This window comes from Mytilus galloprovincialis, chromosome 7, assembly GCF_965363235.1.
Source record: "Mytilus galloprovincialis chromosome 7, xbMytGall1.hap1.1, whole genome shotgun sequence".
NCBI classification, from domain to species: domain Eukaryota; kingdom Metazoa; phylum Mollusca; class Bivalvia; order Mytilida; family Mytilidae; genus Mytilus; species Mytilus galloprovincialis.
Genome location: NC_134844.1, coordinates 78,374,913 through 78,400,828, shown reverse-complemented (window position 1 = coordinate 78,400,828; position 25,916 = coordinate 78,374,913). Strand labels below are relative to the sequence as shown.

Below are 25,916 nucleotides of genomic sequence, written 5' to 3'. Positions count from 1 at the left end.
ATTAAATGTAAATGCCGGGCGTTTTAAAGCGTCTTGTACTCCTCAGAACGAATAAAATTACACTGGAAGAAAATATATATTAGTTGAAAAATGCGATTATAAAAAAGATAATCATTGAATTATATAATATTACTTATATTATCAAAATTGGGTAAAACGGAACAGCCAAAATAGTATCGTATGTATAGGGCTTTCACGGTTAACAAAATTACCGAATTTGTCCTATTAGAATCGAAATAATTCATGGCAGCCGTAGATTTGTTTTCATTTAACCATGGGTTGGACATTTATATTCGTAGTTTACTCCTCGCTTACGCTTAGGGTAAAATAATCGAATATAAATGCTTAATCCATGGTTAAATGAAAGCAAATCTACGGCTGCCATGAATTATTTCTTAACTGAACTATGAACGTTTTGTGTTTGATTAGAAATAATGGAAAACGCTTTGTCTAAGCATCTCGTTCCAAAAAAATAAATAGAAGAGTGTTCTTCGTCATAGTTGATTATCAAAACTAATGTCATTTATCTTTAAATAGAAATACGTGATCAATGAATTTGTGTTATACAATTAAAAATCAGAACCCTGCTATGACTGCTTTTGTTAAAAACAAAACAAAAAGAAAAAAGAAAAAAATAATCTTGCTCTTGAAAAATACACTATTTAGGGTAGAGGTTGATAAATTAGAAGGTTTGCTTACAAACACCCTTTGTACACAGGCAAACGTTCATTTGACGCCAATTTGGCATATGTATACCTTTACACTAGCGCAAATTCAATACATTATTGTCTGCTGGAGATCTTATGCTGAGTATCGCTGCTGCAAACCATCTTATAGTAGTTCCTTGATAGAAACCCAAAGGATATGCGACACAATCAGTAAATGCACAACAAACAAAAAAAACAACATATAAGTCATTCTGCATTTTACATGTTTTAAACGAAACTCGTTTGTTAAAATCAGGTTTCAAAAATAAAGGCAAAATGCTCAGTCAAAACGGGAAAAGACCGTATCCGTCATTTGAATGATATATTACTTGTAAAGATGGTACTGAAGAGTAAATATATATATATAAAAAAAAAAATATTCTACAATGTGAAACATCTTAACAAAATTAGTAAGCAGGTTTATTAATAAAATCATATTGAATGCAAATGACCTTACGTATTATTGATTTCTTCAATACCCATCAAGTACGGAAATACATTTATTTCATAATTCCACCATCAAGTATGGAAATACATTTGAAATTTCATTTATATAACATTTGTAATAAAACATTCGAATGGAATAAAAAAAAAATTCAAAAGAGGTTTGGAATCTGTGTTAGATGTCGATGGATGAAGTAATAATATTTACTTGACTACATCATCAAGTGTTACAATGTATATAAGCAGAGCAATCGTTTATCTTTACTTTTTATCTTTTTTATTTTTAAAACAACATTTAGATAGACATGTTTTATTGAATTATATCTTTAGACACATTGTTACTAGACTGAATATCGTTGTCGTCTGTTACTTTAGCTATCGTATCATTAGGTTATTCCTCTGCTTATCAAATGACTGGTGTCTCCATTTGACAAGTCTTTAAAATATTTTGGCTATTTTTCTCTTTCCTTTAATATTTTTTGACTTATTCTCTCTTCATTCTATTTAAGCTCCCATTGTTCTCTTTTATAGGACAACTTTTTTTGTTATTTTTATGGCCTATTTTGGTGCATCAATGTCTATTTACTTTTATGTTCTGTAAATCCCGTTTAGACCCTCCTAAATCCTGATAATTCAAATATGTATGTCATTTACTCTTCTTTCTTTTTCGGCATAACACAATTAACACCACCGTGTCGATGGTTAACGTTATTCTAATAAGACACCCACACTCAACGCTCAAGAACATGGGACTTCTTTTATCAACCGTATCGCTCAATTAGTTTTTAACATACCGACATTATGAATTGATGTGTGTACACATTAATCGTCATAACAAATCACCTGACACACTGAACTGTTTACCTGTTGAATTGTTTGCCTTTTCAGTTGACGGATTTAAGAACGGAAAACAAAAGTATTCTCAGTTTGCGACTTTAACGGAGTAACTAAGTATGTACGTTGTATTTAAGTATGTCTATTTATCAACATCAAACATTGTAAAATCATATGGTTTAAATGCTTTTTTTTAAAATTCAAGTTATTTGTGCAAACGTATGATTCAAGGGAGACAATTATAATTCAAATTAAATCATCAAATGTTTAGGACTTCGTATTTAATGTATTGCATGAAATATTTCTAAAGAAATCAGTTGACTTTTTAGAATATTTTTATTGAGAATATTGTTTGTTCCAAAGTTTGAAAAATGAATGAAAGACCTACACTTCATTAAAGTAATAGTTATCAGAAATAAAATCACTGACAACTGCGTTGTGGCAAAAACAAAATCAAAATCGGGTTCGATTGAAAGTTCGAGTTTGAATTTTGATTCGAATTGAAGTTTGAGTCAGAATTGTAATTGTTTAAGTGGTAGTCCGAGTAAAAGTTGGATTATTATTTAACCTAGACCTATTTGTTTAACGGAGGAGGAGTTTCTTCGATTTGAAGAACCGGAGAAATACAGTATTTAGAAAGCTATACTGCGTCATAAGTGCATATTGGCTGAAAAGATACATTGTTGTTGAAAAGTAAGGATACGTTTATTATATGCCGATTGCATGTTAAATTATATATAATAAGATTGTTTATATCGAAGTATGTGATCAAATTGAAACGCCATAAGAGGTGATAAAATGTAATGTGCATAATCTTAGTTGAATATGTTTTATATACTTGGTTGACTAAGTTTACCAACAATTGTAGTACATAGACTTTCTTTTTGATATCAATTAACTCCTGTATTTTATTAAAAAGATAAGAATTGTAATGCTATTGAAATGTTGTCTTTCCTTCTTCTAATTTGAAGGCAACTTTTCTGTATGTTGTGACCTTATCCTTATTAAAGTGGATTTTCAATACATGTACCTAGATTTCACTATTGTTTCTCTTTCTGTAAAAATATTAACATAAACATAGTACTATTTTACAGAAAAGTCAAATAATACATAAGAAATTATATTGGCTAAAATAATTGATTTTATTTATAAAATTCATTGGTTTTCTGATAAAATCTAATAAGAGTGGTCTATCTTGTCTTGCACTGTATAGAAAAGGTAGTATCTACTACACAAAACGTAAAATGATTAAAACAGAGTAGAAAATGGGAGAAATACCTGGATCAAAATACTTGCAACAATGTGCATTTAATCGACATGCAGGTCACCATCTAGTACAATGAATAAAATGTACTATAAGGAATGAAAGTACACAAAATCACAGAATACTGTTAAAATTTCAAACAATTTTGTATATTCTATATAATTAATTGCCTCCTAGATCAGAATCAAAAGTAAGACATACATATCGTTAAATGCACATATATGCATATGCATGATGATCTACAATGTTGACATTTATGTTAGTAGGTTGATTATACGATTCATATCAAAACAAGATACCAAAGGACAGGGAAGTAAGCAATAATATGTCATATAACTGCCTTCAACAGTGAGCAAAACACATACCGTAAAGTAAACTATAAGCGGCCACGACATGACAAAATGTGAAACAATTCAAACGAAAAGGCAAACACTGATTTATGATAAAAAAAAACGAGAAACAAATATGGCAGACAGCAACTAATAACTATCATGACCCTCAGAATAACCTGACACCGTGGTATAACAGCACAATTTACCATAGGAACGAATACACATGTATTTTTGTCAACCATTTTAACTATCTGCCATTTGTGTTGGACAATGTGTATCAAAACATGTAAAATATGTGTGTTCCTTAGAAAACAAAATATGACTTAATCTCACACGACAGGGTGGTTTGTAGCATTAGAAATCATTAAAACTATATCATGCAGAAATAATTACGGTAATGATTGACTGTTAACATGCATGTAAAAATATCATAGTTTAAAATGCGTATCAATGCTATTATTAGAAGAAAAACAATTCTAATACATTTATGTCATATATATATTTTTGCAACTTCTAATAAGAAATTGTACAAGAACCTAGCAATATTTTAAGTAATTTCATAGAATTCCTAACAATTTCAGGGATTTTACAAGATTATTAAAGCTGATAGTGAATAATGAAAATTAGTCAGTTCCTCCGGAATTCTAGATAATCCTTGAATTAACAAAATTCACTGTAAAATATACATGCATTGGTTCAATGATTTCCTTAACACTGTAATTACCGGAAACTCTTTTCATCTAACTTTTAAGAAATCTCCTGCATTGCAGGTTTTGTTTCATCCTGTTACTTATGTGTAGTTAAACAAAATAGAATTTATAATTGATACTATAAGTTGAAAGAGCATTAGTTTAGGAACAAATTAAGCTTAAACTATTGACAGGTTATGGAGTTTCTTTCCGAGATATCTCCTTTTTGTAAATTGATGGAAAAAGGCTGACTCGGACTTTTACTTTATATTGGCATTCGTATTATTTGGTTCTCAAATCGAAAGACAAGAAATCTAGAATCTGCTTATCAATTGGTTGGTGAATGACTTTAAATGTGCTATTGAAGTCTTATATGAATAGATAAATGGGTGTTATGGGACAACACATCTTACCCTGTATCATAGGGAAATAAACAAAGAGTCCGAATTTTTTTTTTTTTTATATTTATGACTTGTTGGTTACAATCGTTGAAATATCAGTGAACAATTTGACACTCTCAGCATGACCATGCGTACATTCTACGCTAAATAATATTTCTTTTGAAATTATTTTTATTGAAATGCATTACTATTAATTGCTTATATATTTTAAGTCTTGTAAACACATGTCAGTTTCTATTATTTATATAAATGCTATCTACGCATTATTTTGTTAAGATATTTGATTTCTAGTAGAATATAGAACGTGTATGGCGTAAAAGTGATGGACAATCTAGCTGTTTCCGATGTTTCAAGACTTATTCAGCCACAGCAGCAGCAACATCAGTCTTTGTTACTTTGAATTGTATAATGTTTGCATTTTCATCTTTTACAGTTTCACAATGCTGACTCGTTCTGGTAGGAAGAGAATGGTGTCTAAGGGGAGTGGCGACAATGTTGCTCCAGCGGCTAAGAGAACTGGTTTGCATCCTAATATGAGTAGCAGTGCGGGTGTTAGTAGCAGTTCTACCGAAAGTGCAGTATCAACCGTTTTACAGAATTTAGAGGTGGTGTCGACGGCTCTAGTTACCACATCTGCTACTTCGACTGACCCAGCTACACAATCAGGTAATTTTCAACTTTTGAAACCCCATCTTAGTGAAGAAAAGCAAGTGATGATGATTGCATCTAGAGAAATTTATCGGAATGATTAAGACATGATAGAAATTAAACGAATTGTAGGATTATTGACTTGACCTACAACAATGTATGGTGAGTCAATTCACACGCTATAACTTTTTGTTCGCATTTTTGTAAGATTAGTTTATGTGTTTGTTTTAATTTTTCAGTCAGTTGTGTTGTACCCTATGTTACAAAACTTCTGTCTATCATATGTCTTTTGTCGTCCTTGATCTCATTTTCATGATTCAGGGACTGCTTAACATGTGAATTTAATGTTTATGATAGGATATTAATAACTGTATTTGGTATATGCTTTCAACGTCTACCTGTCTAATAGACAGTGTTCACCTGACCTCAACCTCATTCATGGATCACCGATCAAAGTAAAAGTAACAGGATTTGGTCCGTTTTTCACCAAATGCTGTAAGTAACAGGCAGCTATATATGATGTATGGAATGATTGTTAGTTGTACATGTCTGTCTAGCTTGTATCTAGGCTTCATTTGTCTCTGGCCTGATTTTTATTGGTCAGTGTAATTAAGATTTTGTCTTTTGGTCAGTATTACAATTACTAATAGAAATAGGTCAGCCATATTTGGTTTATATGTATGGAATTATAGTGAGGTGGACATGTCTGTCTGGCAGGTATCACCTGACTTTGACCTCATTTTCAAGGTTCATTGGTCAATGTTAAGTTTTTAGTCATGGTCTTTTTTCCATTTGCCATAGCAATATGTCATCTATATTTGGTTAATGGAATGTAAGGTGTACATGTTGGTACATGTAGCTAGTATTATCTGACCCTGACGTCATTGGCATGGTTCATTGATCAACGTCAAGTTTTTGTGTTTTTGGTCTTTTTATCGATTACTAAATAAATACTAATAGGTCAGCTGTATTTGTTGTATGGAATAATTTTCAGGTGTTGTATATGTCTGTCCGCCATGATTTATATGAACTTGAACTAATTGTCATGGTCAGTAAGAAGGCGAGACATTTCAGTTTGTGCACTCTTGTATATATTGCTCTATGTTTTTTCCCATAGCTAATCAAGTACGCTATCCTCTGAATAACTTATGAAAAAGTCAAAATGCATGTGTTTTTCAAATACCATCATATAACATAACTTTGTTTAAATTGGATTGGGGTTTTAAAATTTTTTTTAGACAACAATTAGGTGAGTGAATCTAATGATTATCAATTTGCTATTTCAACTCGATGAATAATTAACCTGTTGTTTACAATTTTTTGAAAATTTGAAAATAAATTACTATAATTATGTTACAAGATGTATACATGTTTGTACCAATACCTTTTGGTGAAGTAACGAGATCTTTTAAAAATTGGTCTATACAAAGATATTTTTATAATCACCTTTTTAAGTCCAACGAGTGCTTGGAAGTGTAAAAATATGTTCTTCTAAAAGCATGGGAGGATATTAATTATCAGAAGGCGAATGCAATATCAAATATAAGAAACCGATGTGAACGTCGTGTGTATTTGAATTAGGCCACTCGAATCTTTTTTGCCGTTGTTTAATGTAAGCATGTCTACCTCATGTACAATTTACCTCGAGAATGGGAGGTAACAGATTTGAACTTCAAATTATGAATGAGTAACTTCAATAAACTGATCTACTAGGTATCAGAACAATAAGGCTGATGCAGTTATGAAGTTTTTGTCTGTCATATTGTCATTGACCTCATGACCTGACTACTTGAAAGATTTTGTAAAAAGGTACTTTCTCTCTTTTAATCAGTTATATAATAATTGATTTTAGTATATGCGTACCTTGCAAGGTCCTCATGCCCGTCAGACAGTTTTCACTTGACCTCGACCTCATTTCATGAATAAGTCAACAAGGTTAAGTTTTCTTGGTCAAATACTATATATAACAATATGCATTTGGTGTATGAAGTGATTGTAAGGTGAACATGTCCAACTAGTAGATGAAACCTGACCTTGACCTCATTTTCATGGTTCAGTGGTAAACATTAAATCATTGGGATTTGATTTTTTTTTTCTAATATTATATACACGAGTTCAACTATATTTGGTGTATAGAAATATTTTATGATGAGCATGTCAGTCTGGCAGGTTTTTTTCGACCTTGAACTCATTTTCAAGCTTCATTGATCAAGGTTGAATTTCGGTTTTAATTGCTTAAATTATAATATATATATTTGATGTATGGAATGATTGTAAGGTGATTATATCTGTCTGGCAGGTATCATATAACCTTACCCACATTTTAATGGTTTCATTGGTCAATGTTAAGTTGTCCTGGTAAAGTTTGCTTCTTTTAAAAATAATTTAAGCAAGAGGTTAACTATATGATGCATGGAATGATTCTAGCAGGGTTCATCTGACCTTTACCTCATTTTCATGGTTCATTGGTCAATATTGGTTTTTTATGTGTGTGTTTTGGTTGGGTTTTCAAATACCATTTACCAATATGTCAACCATGTGTGGTGTATGGAACAATTTTTAGGTTTACACTTCTGTGTGGCATATATTATCTGCCCGTGACCTCATGTTCACGGTTCAAAAGTCAACGAGTTGTTTTGTAATTTTGTCAGTTTATCAGATACTATAGGTAACATGTCAACTATATTTTGTGTATAGAATAATTGTAAGATGTACATTACAGTCTGGTCTGGTTCATCGGACCATGATCTCATTATCATAGAACCTTTGATACTTGTACATTGTAGTAAACATGGCAATTCCGTCATGTGACCGACTTTTAGCATTAGTTTAATGATAAGTAAAACAGGTGTGAATTGTATTTTTTCTGGGGGCTAAATTGTAGTAAATGACCCTTTTAATTTATCTTGTATATGACAAAAATACACAAAAAACTTAATATCAACCAATCAAAATTTACGAAACTTTTATATGGTGTATTTATGAAAAAAAAAACAGAAATAAAAACATTGGCATAATACAAATTATTAACCACACACAGTGTTTAAAATACTTTGGATTTATATTATATCATAAACTAAATACATGTAAATAGTTTTTCAACATTACAACAACTATATATATAGTGTATTCTAGTAGTTAAATTTAAAAGCACACTCTTGTTGGGTACAAGCGTAAGATTAAATCAAAATACACATTCCGTACATCAAATCTGTGTTCTTGACTTAGCTGCTACTATTATGGAGGAAATCTATACCATTTATATTAAGTAAAATGATTGGTTGTGGATGCATATCTGACAATGAGTATTCGAATTCATTAGAACACATAATACTGGTAAAAAAAGTAATTTGAAAAAAAATATCGAACTCTAAGGAAAATTCAAATCGGAAAGTCCCTTATCAAATGGCAAAATCAATAGCTCAAACACATCAAACGAATGGAAAACAATTGTCATATTCCTGATTTGGTAAAGGCATGTCCTTATGTAGAAAATTGTGGATTAGATCTGGTTTTAAAGCTAGGTAAGCCTTTACAAATACACTCTTCATAGATACCAGAATTTAAATTTTGTATTTGTGCCAGACGCGTATTACGTCTACAAAAGACTCATCATTAACGCTCGATTAAAAAAAATTTAACAGGCTAAATATAGTACGAAATTGAAGAGCATTTCGGACCAGAAATTCCAAAACGTTTTGCCAAATACAGCTGAGGTAATTTATAGAAAATAGAAAGACATTTTCAATTCATAATAACATAAATCAATTTAAAATCTGTCTTCTTTTTATCAAGATTTTAACATGGAAACATCAATACCTTCTTGTGGTGCATGTAATCTCCAGGATATTACCAGCAGATCCATTGTGTGGTGCACAGAATGTGAGGAAGGGCTATGTCCAGAATGCCTGAAACATCATAGTAATTCTAAAGCATCTCGACACCATAACCCCGTGCCGATGACTGTTTTTCAGGAAATTAACCAAACATGTGATCAACACAATGCGGAGTATACAATATACTGTACAGCACACGCATGTCTCTGCTGTAGTAGTTGTATTGTAGAATCTCACATCGAATGCCAAAAGATCGCAAAACTGGCTAATATCCTTCAAAATACCGAATCTCTAATTGCTTTTGATGAGATCGAACATTCGTTAGCAGAACTCACCGATAATATTCAGCGAATTCGAGAGAGCCGACAAAACAACCTAGGGACATTATCAGAAAGGAAGAGTCAGATTGAGAAAGAAATTAAACAAACTAGAATTACAATCAATACACATTTAGACAAAATGCAAGATGACATGATGAAACAATTACATGCAACTGAAGAAGAAGAAATAAAGCAAATTGGCAGGTTGTTGAACTCGTTGACGGAAAAAGAAAATGAGATAATTGAATGCCAAGCAAAGCTGGAAAAATTTAATCAAACTGCCACTAATCTTAAGACGTTTATTTCTATGAAGCAGCTGGAACAAGACATTTCTAGCAAAAGAGAATTATTTTATTCAATGATAGACTCGGAAAGTTTTAAAGATCGTGAATTGTCATACCATGCTCATGCCTCCTTGCAAAAAATTGCTACTGATATCACGAATTATGGAGAATTAATAACAAAAAAGATACCATGTAATGTTTTTCTGAAAAGAACGAAAAACAAACAAACCAAAAGGATGGTGCCACACAGCTTATGCAGGTCAGTTAAAAATTGAAAGGAAATATATATTTGGCCAAACTCACAAATAAAGGGTAAAACAAAGATAGATCGATGTGCAGAAACTGCGGCAATGGTGAAATATAAACGAAATTTATTCGGTATATACACAAAGGTATTTCGGGTTTATTTTCTCTGTTGTGAGGTCGATTATCAGTCCTACATAATATATGTATATATTTGTATAACATAGGTTAGTATTATCATATTATTCTGTTTTCCACTATTATCTGTTAATTTTCATGATATCAACGTACACATTGTATTGAATCAGAAATGCATGTCGGCAATTAATATCTCTTCAGTGGTGCTTGATATCAAATTATTTGAAAGTTTAAAGTCATAATAAAAATTTGAAGATAATGACAAAAAGGACCAAAAGTGGAGTAACATCAGGAACTGTTATAACATCAAATTAAAAAAAAACAAAAAAGCTATGTTTCCTGACTACGGATATACTGTCTAATGGGCGGATAATATATAACATTAGTCAACACACAGAAGCATGAACAACATAATAAACACAATGAACATGGCTTTCAGTGTAATAATAGTAATGGGGTCTTATACAATGCAGAAGGAATTAACAAAGAAATACAACCTTTATTGTAAGTTTGATCGTCAAAATAATCAGTACAACTGATACAGTAAGGTCTTCCTCACATCTAGGAGTTGACAATGAGGGTTGGTTTAGATCAAACTTTATGACATTAGAAATACATTCAGCTTTCTAATTGTGAACTTTCAATTTCCATGTAGGAACCTTTCAACAGAGCCTTCATAAGGGGTATCTATCTTACATTCGATACAATATCCCTGGTTTGCCTTTCCAGTCATGATTTTCGTGATCGGTAATTGTTGCTGTGAACATAGGGTTCCAAGTGGTAAAGTTAAAATACTTCCATCGAAAATTATACGGACGCCATAAAAAGGGTGCTAATACAAAAATAGACACGTGTATATCTGATATATCAAGAATGTATATGAACATAAGTACAAACGGCATTTAGAAAGTTGATAAAATACAGTACTAGTATTGCTTTGAATTTGAAAAATCGAAGAAAAACCAGTTATATTTGCACCCATACTCAAGCATTAAAAAGTTAAAAAGCACATAACTAAAGCAAGAGAAACATGAATCAATTTAAAACAAAACAAGGGGTGATCTCAGGTGCTACAGAATGTTAGCAGACCTGTTAATGTATGCATATCCCTTTAATCCGGAATATGCATTTAATTTGCGTATTGACGTTAAACAGCATTACGTTAAAGTATCAATCAATGCTAATCCTACGGTTATAATATAGAGAGGGCATAACCAGTCTGAAAAACGCATGACCTTGTGAACCTTCTTATTCATCCATCCAAAAAGACCATTGGTAATGTAAAAAGTCTTTAAATGGTTATGTTATCTTGAATTAACAACACAATTTATGACTTGAAAAAATAAACAATGTACGCCTTACACTCTGATTATATTTTGTCTTATTAAATGTATTGCCACTGTCCTGTAATGAAATTTTTATTGATGAGACTTGTTTATGATAGAAATACTATTTCGCATAAACGCGGGGAATTTTTAAGAAAAAAAATGAATTTCGTCATAACCCACGATGCGTATGAATTTTGCGTATAGACTAGAATAAGAAAAACAATACAGGTAACGAGAAGCTGACCAAATATCAAAGAACTTTAAAACAGGTATTATGCAGTTGTCCTTAAAGGACAAATTAAAAAGGAAAAAAAGTTATATGATTTGTTTTTGACATAAATGATTATTCCACAGATACATTTTTTTGTCGAAACATGCATATATATATGTATGTCTTAAATACTTAATGACAAAAACCGCATCCTTGATCATGTGATGACAGACACGCGTTTGAATTCTGCCCGTCTTAAACTAAAGAATTGAAAATTGTACGCGACATTTAGAAGTAAGAGAAAAGACTGACTTACGTGTCTATGTATGTTGACACATCTTTATGTCAACTGTCACCTTCTTCAACAGTGCTTTGAATATCCGGGCCATCTTGTCGGCTAATAAAAAGTAGGGAATACATGCACATCCCATTTTTATGTTCTCCTCCGGAATATGCAATTAATTTACCACTGGACATTTAACAGAAATCAATACTATTCACCATTAAAATAAAAGATACAGGTAAACAGGAGCCTCTTACAGATATATGTTACAAATATGATACAGATTTATTCTCATAATTAATAACTGTCTTTCTTTTGTCAGCAATACTACCATGGAAACTTCTAATTCTTTCTGCGGTGCATGCAATGTCCAGCATATTACTAGTATATCCGTAGTTTGGTGCACAGAATGTGATGAAGGACTTTGTCCGGAATGCAAAACATATCATAGTATGTTAAAAGCATCTCGATACCATAACACCGTGCCGATAACTGTGTATCAAGAAAGTGATGTTCAGGAAATCAATCAAACATGTGACATACATAATGAGAAGTTTACAATTTATTGTAAGAAACACAAATGCTTCTGCTGCAGTCGTTGTATTGTAGAAACTCACATCGAATGCCAAAAGCTTTCAAAACTGGCTGATATTCTCCAAAGTACCAAATCTTCAAATGTTTTTTTTGAGATCGAAAATTCATTCGCAGATATCACCGATAATATTCAGCGAATTCGAGAGAACCGACAAAACAACCTAAGGAAATTATCAGAAACGAAGAGTCAGATTGAGAAAGAAATTAAACAAACCAGGAATACAATCAATAACCATCTAGACATAATACAGGATAACATAATGAAAAAGTTGCAAGCAGCTGAAGAGGAAGAAATTAGGCAAATTTGTAGGTTGTTGGCATTATTAACGGACAAAGAAAAAGAGATGTCTGAATACCAGAGAAAGCTGGAAAATATTCAACAACATGTCCCAGAAGAGGAGGCATTTATTTATATGAAGCAGTTAGAAAACGAAATCTCTAACAAAGGAGAATTCCTTTATGCAATTGTCGACTCAGAAAGTTTTAAAGATCGTGAATTGTCATACCATGCTCATACCTCCTTGCAAAACATTGCTACGAATATCAAGAATTACGGAGAAATATCAGTTAAAAAGACACCATGTATTTTTTTCCTGAAAATGAAGAAAAACAAAACAGCCAAAAGAATGGTGCCGCATAGGTTATACAGGTCAGTCGAAAATATTTATCTTAAGCTGCAGACATCTATAAACATTAATGGGGACAACATCACCGGTTGTTGCATGTTGCCAGATAGCAGAATAGTTTTTTCCGATTATAATACTCACACTGTCAGAGTATTCAACAATGACGGATCAAAGGATTTTGAGAATACCATATTTGGATCATTCGATATAGCGTACATCAATGATGACAACACACTGGCTGTAACATCAGGATATAGAAAAAATATTATTACAGTAATTGACATACAAAGCAAAAGAGTCGAGAAACAAATACCAGTTGATACTTGTTTATTCGGTATAGCAGTGAAGGATACCAAATTGATTTGTTCTAGCAATGATGGAATTCTATTGATTGATCCGTACGACAACTCAACAAGGTATATAGTCCGGGACACAAGCATGCGTCATGTTTCTTATGTTGCAACGTTCGGTGAAAACATTTACATTGCAAATTCCATAACTCATTCCGTTACATGTTATGATTTACAAGGTACAGTTCAATGGACATTTAAAAATGAAAACGTACTGAAATATCCATATAGCTTATCAGTAGACAATGATGGGAAAGTGTTCGTAGCCTGTGCTTGTCATAAGAATGTATTGGTTATATCAGCTGACGGACAACAACACAAGGAAATACTCGAAGCCAGTGATCTTCGTGATCTTCATGATCTTTTCCCCGCTTATTTATATTATAATAGAAGTACAAACCAGTTACTTGTTGGAAATCATACAAAGGGAGCCATGCTTTTCAATATTTTATGAAATTTCGTTCGCTGGACAACCAACTTATTTACTCCTCTGAAAAAACAAAATATTTTTTTTTTAAACTAGCAAGATTTGAAGAGAACATGAGTTTTATCTGTTTTATTTTGCGTTTGATCAGCGAAAATGGAATGATCTGGCAACAAAATTAATCATTCTGTTAGCAATGTGACTCTGTGGTTTAATTTTAAAAGCCATGAATAATCAAATGAGCACGTTGTTTTCACATTTGTTTTCATGAATTGTTGAATGTTTTACTCTATTCTCATGTATTGTTGAATGTTTACTCTATTCTCATGTATTGTTGAATGTTTACTCTATTCTCATGTATTGTTGAATGTTTTACTCTATTCTCATGTATTGTTGAATGTTTTACTCTATTCTCATGTATTGTTGAATGTTTACTCTATTCTCATGTATTGTTGAATGTTTTACTCTATTCTCATGTATTGTTGAATGTTTACTCTATTCTCATGTATTGTTGAATGTTTACTCTATTCTCATGTATTGTTAAATGTTTTACTCTATTCTCATGTATTGTTGAATGTTTTTCTCTATTCTCATGTATTGTTGAATGTTTACTCTATTCTCATGTATTGTTGAATGTTTTACTCTTTTCTCATGTATTGTTGAATGTTTTACTCTTTTTTCGTTAATTATTGAATGTTTTCAATTTTTCTGATGTATTGTTGAATATTTTACCCTTTTCTCTCATGTATTGTGGAAAGTTTAACATTTTTTTCTCATGTATTGTTAAATGTTTTTTATTCTTTTTATCAAGTTTTTTTCAATTTTCCTCATGTTCCTATTATAGGATGTTTGCACTGCTTTTTGTGCAATTGTGGACCTGTTTTCCTTTATATATATATATTTTTTTTTGGATGTTTTTACTGTTTCTATCATGTACTGTGGGATGGAGTTGCTCTTTGTCTCGTGTGTTGTTGGATGTTGTTTTTTTCTCTTTTTCTCATAGATTTTAGATGATTTTATTGTTATTCAAATGTATTGTTGGATCTTTTTAATCTTTTTCTGATGTGTTATTAGATATATATTCACTTATTTTCGTGTACTTACGAATAGTTTTATCCTTTTTCTCATGTATTATTGGATGGTTTATTCTTTTTCTCAAGTATTGTGGGACTTTTTACTCCCCTTTATATGTGTTATCTGTATTTTTTCTATTTTCCTCATGTGTGAATGGATGGTTTTTTTTGTAATGTTTGTTAGATAGTTACTTTTTTCTCATTTATTATGGGATCGTATTACTCTTTTTCTCGTGTATTGTGGAAGGATTTTACTCCTTTTTTATGTTTTGCTGGATGGTGTTTTTTTTTTGGGGGGGGGGGGGGGGGAGGGAGTATTTTCATCAAATATTGATGCATGGTTTTACTCTGTTTCTCATGATTAGTGTGATATTCATTCTTTCTTCATGTATTTGGGATGTTGAGTCTTTTCTCAGCAGTTATGCATCATTGGATTTAATTATCTTAAATTTTTTTCAAGTATTGTGTTGTGTTTTTTTCTTCATTTTCCTCTTGTTCTATTTTACTTTTCACTCTTCATTATATAGTTTGAAAAGCAAAAAGGTATGCCACCTTGTGTCATAAATTCTAAATGATATTTTGAAATTTTTAAGTACGATATATAATTTTATCTTACAACATATACATTTCAAGGAATGTGATTGGTTAAAAGCAACCGCGTGGACACCATGCATATTCCATATAAGGTTAGTAGACTTGGCTTATTTCAATACACGGTTCGTAGTGGTGTTACGTCCCTTTATCAAAAAAACACGGTCTTAAATGGTTTCAACAGACGATGTTATTGATGATGAACGATTAAAATAAGTTCATTAAACACATTTAGATCTAACAAGTTGATACTGCTGGCATTTTTTTCTGTAGACAAATGGAAGTAGGTTCGTTATGCATTTGTACTTAGTATTTAAGACTTAATCCCTTTGATAGGCAAAATCTTAACATTACATGTTAAGATAGCCGGTAAGACAAATTCATAACACGGTGTGCTAGTGACCTAATACGATTCGATATATATATATATATATATAGGGGAAGTAAATGCCATTAGGTGATGAAATGGAACTCAACCCATATATATCGTGTTAGGTCACTGACGAACTATGAAATTAATATTATCTTACCTCCTAAAGATTTATAGAGATATGATTGGTTAAAGGACTCACGAGGTGACTATGTAAATTTGATATAGGGTGTCCTAAAAATATAGGGTCTGTTACCATACTTGTTAGTTACCATATGGGGTAAGTAATGAGTTACTTCCCTTTCAAAACAAAAAAAAAGATGCTACAACCCTTTATAAAAACATCACGGTGTTCAGGAAAAATCTGAAAGGATTCAACAGATGCAGAAATTAATGAGGAAAGGCTAAAATAAGTTCATTAAACATAATTAAAGCTAACTAGTTGTTATTGTTAGCATAACGGAGTTACTTCCATTTCAAAGAAGTCTGAAAGGATTAAATAACATTAACGGTACCAATTTTTCTGCACCAGATGCGCATTTTGACAACACATGTCTCTTCAGTGATGCTTGTGGCCAAAATATTTGAAATCCAAAGCTTGTATATAGTCCAGCTGATTCGTTCATTTTTTTCAAAAAATTGTGGGTTTGGTGATAAAAGCATGAAACTTTGCACAATGGTATATCTATATATGGTTGTCAATTTAAGCTATGGACCCACCCTGAAAAATCCAATATGGCGGCCATTTTCAAGATGGCTGCCAATCAGTCAAAATATCAGTTACCAGTTTTAAATTACAGCAAATAATATTCAAATCTAATATTTTTAAAGCATAACAAATGTGATTCAACGTTTAAAGTAAGTCGTGGCGGTATTTAAAACTTTAAGAATAAAGTTAAAGGGCGGACATTTCAAAATGGCCGCCACAAATGTAAAAAAATAATTTATCTAAAATAAACTAAAACATGGCTCTGTTGATATTCATTTCATTCTTCGAATTGTTATTTGCAGTTGATACTACGTTCTAAGGATTGTGTTTCCATAATACATGGCTTGCACGATATTTTGATCAAATATCCCATAAATGGAAACATTCGAACGTTTTCATGATGCCTTTATAATTTGTTTGACTGTGTACCATCTAAATCATAAATTATGATTCTAAATAAAGGCGAAATGGTATGATTGCTTATGAGACAAATCTCAACAAGAGACCAAATGTCACAAAAAATAACAGCTATAAGTCACCAGACGGCCTTCAACTATGAGTAAAGCCCATACCACATGTTCTACCACTCCTTGTCCGATTCATAGTACATGTATTTTTTCCCCAAGGAAAATTTGTCAATTCTGTTTGATTTGATCCTTATTATTTCATATCTGTGTTGTCTACAAATGATTGTTTAAAGCAGTAGTATCCATCATACAGAAATGGCAAACCTGATTTTATTTCAAACTTTCACATTTGGTGAAATATAAGATAACATAAGTAAAAAGATGTTGGTATACCTAACATATACCAACATGTTTCTAATTTGATTATACTGGATATGACTCATCAAGCTATTTAACCAATAACACCTGCTGACCCTCCTTGAACACCTTATATCATTCCCTAGTTTTATGAAAGGTTTCATGTTGCTCATTGTGTCTTCCTCATCTTCTTTAATATTTAAACAACAACATATTTTCACAGCAGGTTTAAAAATGTGTGCCCGTAAGTATAACCCATTTAGTCTTTGCACAACTCTTCACCACATTTGAAAAGGAAATGTACATAAAATCATAATACTCCCACATTTTTATCTACCGCTAGCGTATCTTTCAACCATATTTTATGACCTCATGCAAAATGCTGATACCTTTGTGATTCAATAGGGTATATATCCATTTCTGTAAAAGACTTCCTATGTATGTGCTGTATTTGTGCGGTATTATAAATAACATCCAACACGATAGCCCGGCCTTCTTATTTTACAAGTGTTTAATTATATTCATTGCTTGATCTACATAATTATACCATTTTCAAATCACGTTTACAACACTAGAACTGTATAGTTAATGGTACATCACATACTATAGCACACATACACTATGATAAATGGGACAGAAATGCTAAGAACCACATACTAAGCAGCATAATAACACCTTTATACATTAGAAGGGACCTTATCTTCATTTTCTAACATACAAATGCCTACTTCAATCATTTATGTTACAAATCAATAGAGGTTACGTGGACTCAATTTACCTTAATTAATTCTTTCTTTGACTGAAACATAGTTTACCACTGTCCCGTTCCTCAGGTAAAATCATTTTAGGATCTTTGTATCAGAATGAGAAGAAAACATGCTATAACTTCATGGATATATCTTGTTCATGATGCATGCAAGCCTGTGAAAAGAATCTGCTGTTCACGAAAAACTATGTTGAATTACAGCTTTCTAACCAATCACGTAAGCTTCTCAATAATGCCATTACTATATACATATATATATATATATCTAAGGCAAAATGTTCACCATGTTACACTGTTCCAATTTGACATCAGCACTAACAAAGGAAGATTGATCACAATTAATAATTGATACATGTCAAGAAAACAATTGACACATTGCTGGATTGTACTTTGAGAATGTCGATTAATTGACATCTTACTGAAACATTGTTCAACGCGAATGGCCATTTGTTTTGTAGGCTTTAATGCGTGGAATGATGTCAAGACATACTTAATATTTTCATTGTCATCTGCTTCAACCCATCTTTGTTATCATTTTGTTGATTTGTGTATATATACCATGTACATAGAGAGAGTTGCACAATCGACTAGTTTTACCAAACTAGCATACATGTTTTTTTTCTGGCCAGACAATTGACAGAGTGCTATCTATATAAAAACAGTTTTACTAGATGTAAGTATGAAACGCATTGTTATATTTGGTTAGTGCTAGGATAATTTTTAGTCTATACTAATATTTCTTGTTAATATGTCATAGCAACAGTACAATCAGTTGTGCTGGCACCTTATATATTGGTCAAAGTATCAGAGAATATAAGAGAAATATAAACATTTCGAACCATTTGGGAAAGACGAATTATTCAAGTTCGACCAACAAAAATGCTTAAATAAGGCAATGTTTGTCCTACGTGTGTGTAACAATTTCCTAGCTGTAGTTGTTGGCAACTATGTCCATGGCTGGTGTTGTAAAATCACCAGAATTCGAGACAGGTTAATATATATTGAATAGATGAAATCTAGTTCAGTAACTTTAGACAAGACTTTAGTACAAAAACGACATCATGACTACATCATGTCTACATCATGTCTTTGTGAACTATCTGTATGTGCAGCTTATTCATGTATTGTAGTCATATAAATATGTTGTAGTTTCCTTGTTTAATTGCATCGACAAAATACTATTTGACTAGATGAAGTAACTGCATTGCTATTTGGCATGCCCTGAGGTCATGCCAAGCATCATATAAATTCAATTATTATTCAAGATTATAACTATGTCCTCTTCCACCTAATTATAAAGGAGCTGTTTGAGTCGAGAAGTTTTCATTCTAGTTTAGATATTTGAATCTACACGTCATTCCTGTTGTAGGCTACATTTCTGCAAGAAGGGTATCATAGTTACGATTTTCTATAATTTCTTTGCAAATCTTTTAATGTTGAGAGAGTCAATGTTGCTTTGCTTAAGTATAACATGTATAAAAATGTGGCATGTAGCAAAGGACACTTAGTGTTACTGATGGTACGTCAAAACAAAACTCTTTGTAACTATATGTAATGTATATGTGTTGATTTTGATATCATATGGCGGCCATCTTGGAAAAAGCCGCCATTTTGAAATTTCAACTTTGTACATAGGTATTATTGTACCCATGATCCAGGACTACTCACATCCCAAATTTCAACATGTATAAGTGATATTTGCTGATTTTGATTTTTTATGGCGGCCATCTTGAAAAAAAAACCCGCCATATTGAAATTGCAAGATGTATCCATAGTCTATACTATTTAATCACCTCTCACTACTGTCACGCCAAATTTGGACATGAAACTGACCTTATATAAGTTATATATGCAGATTTTGATATTTTATGGCGGCCATCTTGAAAAAAGCCGCCATATTGAAATTGCAAGATGTATTCATAGTCTATACTTTTTGAAACACCTCTCACTACTGTCACGCAAAATCTGGACATAAAACTGACCTTATATAAGTTATACATGCAAATTTTGATATTTTATGGCGGCCATCTTGAAAAAAGCCGCCATATTGAAATTATAAGGTGGGTCCATAGCTAATATGTTTTGAAATATCTAGAACTACTACCATGCCAAATTTTGGGCTTTGATCATCAAACCCACAATTTTTTCACCAATCGGCCGGACTAATAAAAGATGAAGAGCTATAATCCAAAAGGTCAAAAAAGTATAGCCAAATCCGTAATAGAAATCAGAGCTTTGCATGAGGGAGATACATTCCTTAATTTATAATAATTTCTAACATTTTGTAACAGAAAATTTTAATTACACAAAAAATCCGTATTTTCATGCCAGTATCGAAGTACTTGCTACTAGGCTGGTAATACCCACGGGGACTTAAAGTCCACCACGAAGAAATTGATACGTATGATGAACGATTGAAATAAATTCATTAACAAAATTTAAAGCTAAAAAGTTATTGTCGTTGGCATTTGTTTTCTGTATAGAAAATGAAAGTAGGATCTTTATACATAGTATTGAAGACTTGATCAATTTAATAGACCGCTACACAAAATACCACATATGAAGATAGTCGGTAAGATAAATTCGTTACACGGTGTGTTAGTGACCGAATACGATATATATATATGGTCAGTAAATTCCATATGGGGATTCCAGCTAAGCTCTCACCCCATATGAAATTTACTGACCCCATACACGTATATATCGTATTAGATCACGTATTGGCAGGACAAGTTTTATATAATTATAGATTCATTTTGATCTTAACAACCTTATTTCTACAAACAAAAAAGAGATGTCAACTTTAGTTATACCGGTCTTCAACTTTGTACTTGTTTGGCTTTATAAATATTTTGATATGAGCGTCATTGGTGAATCTCATGTAGACGAAACTCGCGTCTGGCGTACTAAATTATAATCCGGGTACCTTTGATAACTATTTACTCAACATTACAAGTATAGCTTTTATAGTGAATTATGAATCGACTTTTTATGTTAGAAAGTTGAATTATGTTCTAATTCGTTTCACTTAAACGAACATAACATATTTATCAAATAAATAACTGGAACTCTCACATGGACCATAAACAATGTTTATGTCATAAACAAGAAGCAACGCTTATCGATGGTGTCACTTGCAGGGATAAGTGGCAGGCTTTAATATATAGAAGGATTTATACAACTAATAAAATCCCAACAATTTTACATTGTTAATGTTTACAACTATAAAGTTCACTCAAATTAGCCATCAATTAACACCAACTAACATGGTAACCATTCTCTTCGCTGGACAGTGTAAGGAAATTGAAATCTACAAAGAAAAGCACATGACATTAATTACTTGTGTACCATGATTAAATATAAACATATATTTAATTAGCTGTAAAAAAGCCTGTCGCACTTTGTACTGCAATGACTTCGATTGCCAAAAACTAATTCTAATTCACTTATATTAACAAAACCTAACCCAAAACAACCGCAATGTCACCAGCTGATGATAACAACTTTCATGTATCGAACTCTCTGTATAACTTTGATAAATACATTTATGTTCTAATTCGTTTCACTTAAACGAACATAAAATATTTATCAAATAAATAACTGGAACTCTCACATGGACCATAAACAATGAAGCAACGCTTATCGACACAAAGAAAGGGCGTGTAAGACAAAATCAATTACACAATTGAAATAATATATTGAAATAAAAAACAATTCTCGAACTCTTGTGTAAAAGATGTGACCAGAATCTCTTAATTTATAACAATTAAGTGTTTTGCAAAAAAAAAATATCTGTCGAAATATAAATTTTTCCTCTTCTAAATTGATATCATCACATTTTATATAATCTTGTAACATGAGAACTGGACAAGTAACATTATTAGTTTTGGCTATCAGAACATAATCTCTGTACTGGTCAGTTTTACTTTTCTCTATAAAAATGCTTACATGTGTGTCATAAAAAGATAAATCACAAGCCCTTATATTTGCTATCTCAGAAAACCTTAAAAATCTGGCATATCCAATTAAACACATTGTTACTAAACGTTCATCATATAAGCTAGAAGTAGTTCCAAACTTTAAAACCAAATTCTTAAGAATTTCAGGTGTAATGATGTCTTTCTTCATACACGGACGACATAATTGTCTCTTTGCTCCTTTGACTACAGATTTTACTAACAAAGATTGACAAGGATTATTAAATCCAGCTATTTGATGTGCTCATGTTAAAGAATAAACCACTTCATCCAATTTAGCTACGGAACATTTCGTTTGCAATAAAGATATAATGTATAAACAAACATGATAATCTGAAGCAGGCATAGTTTTCACTCCATTAAAATTTTTACACCATTTGCACCAAACTTTAAATCCATAATTATGTTTTTTCCTAGTATTGTCTGCTTTTGAACCCAAGATTAATTCAGGTAATTTAGAACCCAATTTTGATAATGTATATTGTTCTTTTCCATAGCAATTTTTTTTCTTTTCCCACATCTGCCAACGCTGAATAAATCTGAAAAATGTATAATTTTAAAAATAAAATAAAAATTTATTTCCCCAAAAATGCTTAAGTAAAATTTAACTGCAATAAGTGACTAAAACTATTGACAATCATAAGAAAACGTTAATATTTATATTTATATAGAACAAGTACTAACATGTATCCGCTTCACTTCTCTAAAATTTAAATTCCACTGTTTTACCCCAGTGGTCCTCAACATTCACATTTTCATCCCAATACTGTTTACCCAAGTGGGCCTCAACAGTACTCTTGTTTACCCAAATAGGCCTCATCAGTCACACAAACATAAATAAACCTTGCATAATGTCTGTTCATATACTATCAGAAATTTACCCAAAATGACAAAAATACTTCATTTATATCCCTTGACTATCTAATACATTATTTATCTATACGACAAATTCATTCACATATTTTACTATAAAGTATAATAAAGATAACTAAAACTGTCATGATTATAGCAATTAAAACTTTTGTATTATGACATATCAATGCGTACAGCTAAAACGCTACCTTTAAACTTTTCTGAACAAAAAAATGACATTTTACATGAACCTTGTACAAAAATATTGCTAGAATCTTTAAATTCTAAAATATTTGAAATGAACTGTTTATAATGCAATAAGAAAGGCCAGAATGATGCAGATGTCCATTTTGGAACAATCAAAGTTCTAATAGCTTTGCAAAAAACACAATGTTTCAGTACCCTATTTACCAAATTTATTGGCGGAACTAACCAATTGTTTTCTGATTTCAAATTGAAAGCAAAAGAATCCACACCTGAAGTGCCAGGAGTAAAATATTTTGAATTAAATTTCTCAGTTTTCTGTTATTGCTATCTGCAAACCTATCACAAGAATGTGGACCGAAAATTAAATCTAAATACGCAAAAAAAATTCTGAGGACACTCCCCAGTCATCAAAATCAAATATTTTACTAATTGAATCAGCTTTCGTGTTTAAATTTCTAGGTATCCACTGAATATCTATACTTATTGATCTATACACACAGATAGAAAATATAGAAAAATAGACATTGCCAATGAATGTAATTCTTGTTTTCTACTACCGCACTGTATTATTCGTACACAATTTTGATTGTCTGTAAACCATTTAACAATCTTAGATTCCAATTTTGTTTTTAACATATCTAAACAAGATTCGATAGCTTTCAACTCTCTCCAAGTGGAGCTTTGTTTCTTTTCCATATCTGTCCACCTTTTGTGAAAAACAGTGTTATCTAACTGACAAGAATATGCCGCAGCAGCAAAATTACTTGCATCAGAGTACATCATAACAGAAGGAATTTTATATTCAGACAAATATTTAAAATTGAGAGAATGTACATATTTTCTCCAAAACATCAATTCGCCTATTGTCTCTTGACCTGTCATTCTAAAAATTGTGTCCCATGTTGACCGTGATTCTATTAATTTATATAATTGTCTAGTCATAATACTTGTAACATTTCTTAAACTGGTGACATAGAAATAATTCGACCTGCAATTCTAGCTAAATTCCGAGCTGTCACCCAAGGTTGTTTATTACTGACTTTCTCAATAATACTTATTAAATCCTTAATCCTATCTTATGGAATTTGTAATGAATAATCTTTTGAATTCCATTTTAAACCAAATTAATTCTTGGCATAGAGTCCATGTTGATTTCTCTAGATTCGCTACAAAACCAGCCTATGGTAATGAATTAAAAACAAATTGCGAATCATACAAACTTGACTAAACATCTTGATTTGTACCCCATCCGTCATCAAGATAAAGATTTGAATATTATTTTCTATCCAGTATTTCACTAAGGTCCTTAAATATTTAGTAAAAATGTATGGACTTGACGTTAAGCCAAAAATATTTTTTTGTTTTTTTCTTTTTCAAAATGATGAAGTCCTGATTTAAATCAAACTTTAAAAGGTGATTATTTTTATCGAAATACTCTAACGCAATATTCCAATCTTTAAATTTTATTTTGTTCTTCAAAACATGTGTATTGACTTCTTGTTATCTAAAAATCAGTCTTTTCTTCCCTAATTTGTTAGTCGAAACACTTAACGGATTAACTACATGGAGCCTAAGTTAAACTTGAGTTACACATTTATTATTCAAAAGATCTGATACCGCTTCCGTAACAAAAAGTTCATTGTCTAACGCTGACTTATTGTTTTATGAAATGTTCACTAGCACCAATACTTTTACAATATGAATATGACTTTTAAGTCTACCTTTTACTCTACATCTGCTTTTAAAACTTTTGTTCTCATATTCATAAAGTTTGGAGTCTAAAGTTAAATTACTGTCTTCATTATCTAAACAAACATAAAAATACTTATCATTTATATCTGTTTCACTGCTGACCATGGACAGCTTTGATAATTTTGGGACAATTTCTCCTCCAATGTCCTTGCTCCTGACAGCTGAAACAGAAATCTGTTGCACTAGGTCCATAGTTGCTCCTTTAGGCACGACATTTACCACCGAAATTTGCTGAAGTGGCCGTTGCAACAGGTGCAACACGAGGCGGCTCAGTTGACTTAAGTATAGCACTGTTTCCAGGTTTCTTTGATGTTTTCTGTTTACGGAACTTCTTTGCACGTAACGCTCTGTTCTCGGCATATCTTATGTTTTTCTCGTTTTCCGAATCGGAGGCAAGTTCATCCGAAAGGTACTCCCTAGCAGTATCCCAACCTGCAGGTGATTTGTCAGCAATTTTAATGCACTTTTTCCTCTTATGGATCTTATCCCTTATGGTATAAAAATATCTTAATCTTTCTGTAATCATCATGTTCTGCAGCCCGTTTTATCTTCTTGATTTCAGAATCTATCTCACTGTTAAAATCGAATTGAGCCTTATTTCCACTGTACTTGAACTCATATGAATGTTCTGTTTTTATTTTCTTCACCACCTCATCTGTTGTATTGGCTGTATCCTCTTTTAATTCCCTTTTCAGTGAATGAAGTTTATTGTCTAAATAAGTCTTAAACAAATCCATGGCCGCAAACGCACTCGAGTCGGCTAATGACTTGTCCGTTTCTCTTCAGTATCGGATGCATCTCTATCAGGAGAAGCTTTCATGATTAATGCAGAGGGCAGAAAAAAGCCTGTCACGCTTTGTACTGAAATGACTTCGATTGCCAAAAACTAATTCTAATTC

General features: G+C 31.8%; 1 long non-coding RNA gene across 1 annotated transcript; it reads left to right on the top strand.

The window, feature by feature from the left end:
- The first annotated feature begins 1,950 nt into the window (after positions 1-1,950).
- On the top strand, positions 1,951-15,000 carry LOC143083725 (uncharacterized). The gene is made up of 4 exons (XR_012980857.1): positions 1,951-2,102; positions 5,105-5,337; positions 9,115-10,018; positions 12,285-15,000. It is a non-coding gene; the product is annotated as an uncharacterized LOC143083725 (long non-coding RNA).
- The last annotated feature ends 10,916 nt before the right edge of the window (positions 15,001-25,916 follow it).